The sequence below is a fragment of the Coenobita brevimanus genome, chromosome 116, assembly GCF_032717465.1.
Source record: "Coenobita brevimanus isolate Jiangsu-jjx chromosome 116, ASM3271746v2, whole genome shotgun sequence".
In the NCBI taxonomy this organism is placed as follows: domain Eukaryota; kingdom Metazoa; phylum Arthropoda; class Malacostraca; order Decapoda; family Coenobitidae; genus Coenobita; species Coenobita brevimanus.
Window position 1 is genome coordinate 22,256,830 of NC_137069.1, and position 1,740 is coordinate 22,258,569.

A 1,740-nucleotide genomic window follows, 5' to 3' on the forward strand; every position below is an offset into this window, starting at 1 on the left:
ATGTCGATGGGGAATTCAATTTTATACTTCTGAAGGTATGGCGTGAGTGAGTGGGTGAGGAGGAGGACGAGGGGGATGAGGAGAAGGAGTAGGAGGAGGAGGAGGAGAAGGAAGAAGAAGAAGAAGAAGTAGAAGAAAAAAAGTTGAAGAATTTGAAGAAGAAGAAGAAGAAGAAGAAGTAGAAGAAAAAAAGTTGAAGAATTTGAAGAAGAAGAAGAAGAAGGAAGAAGAAGAGGAAGAGAAAGGAGGAGGAGGAGGAGAAGAAGAAGGAGTACAAAGGAATAAAACGGAATGCAAACAGCAACAGACCTTATGGTCCTATCGAGGCTGCTTGTTACAGAGTAGACCATGATTACGAGATCTAATTCCTAATTCTACATGCTGAAGGTTAGGACAGCAAGAAGGCTCCCCCCGCCTCCAAACCCTCCAGTAAAATCTGACAGGAAAACATGAGGAGGACCATCCTGCAGCACGGAAAAACTGACATGGAAATTTCATAGGAAATACTGGAAAGGAAAAGTTACATTCTATAATACTTTATCTATAAGCTACCAGTCTGAATAACCTGAATGGGATTGTAATAGAGTGAAATAAACAATCAAATAGAAAAAAAACTAGCGCATGACATTATGTACGGGTACGCTGAGTTAACGGGGCGTGTAAAGACACGGTGTGGAAAATACACAGTGTGGATGCTCAGGGGTGGTGTGGCAGCCTTGCCTGGCACTTTTAAGGTACAGCCAATCAGGCCCCAGAGAAAGAAAGAAAGAGACCCATGGGACAAATTGCTCGGATGGCGATAGTATAAATCTTCAAACCCTGTGTGAAACCGCTTTGAAGCAGGATCGGAACACCTCTATGGGATTCAACCCTTTGTGACCGCTAGCAGTGAAGGCTGATCGCTCTATCGATTGCCGTTGTGAGAGAGAGAGAGAGAGAGAGAGAGAGAGAGAGAGAGAGAGAAATGCAGACCACACGTCTAAAGGACTAAACGTCCTTTCTATAGCCTGTCTCTCCTCACCTGACCATTTCAGTTCATTTGGTGGCCATGTGTTGTCGGATTAGAGAGTGGCTTTGGCTATACTATTACTCTAACTTGGCCAAAAATTGCAATATCTCCGTCTTGAATGCCACGTTGTAACATTAGGTTAGCACTAGAATATGATGCTAGTCACTGAGAAGTGATATGAAAGGTATGTAGTGTCATAGCCCTTTTCCTCGACTGATTTTTTTTTCCCTTAATGCAAGAAAGAAGGAACCAAAGGCGAGGAGCCAGCAAGATTATTTTCTCTAAGAAAAAAAAAAAACAGGAAGGCAAAGTCAAGAGTTCTTAATTTCGAGATACCTGGACACTGCTTTTGAAAGACAGATCACAGGCAGCAGGAAAGACAGAAAGAGGGAGACAGTTCTAGAACTGACCTGTTGCATACATGAAGGACTGGGAGTAACGGTTAACTCTTGCATTAGAGAGTTGAAATGAAAAGGGATGAAAGTTTGTTGCTAGACGGGTGCTACGCGCCCGCCATTGTGGTGGAGGGATGCAAACAGACAGTTCAAAGGAGCAGTGACCATTGAAGTAGCGATAGAAAAAAGATAAAGATGCAACAGTGCGGCGAAGAGACAGAGGCTGAAGGGGCAAGTAAGAGGAGGAGAGTTAATGAGACAAAGAGCCTTTGACTCTCTCTCTCTTTCTTTCTAACTTCAATATAGCCATCATTGATATCTTCACAACTAGAATTC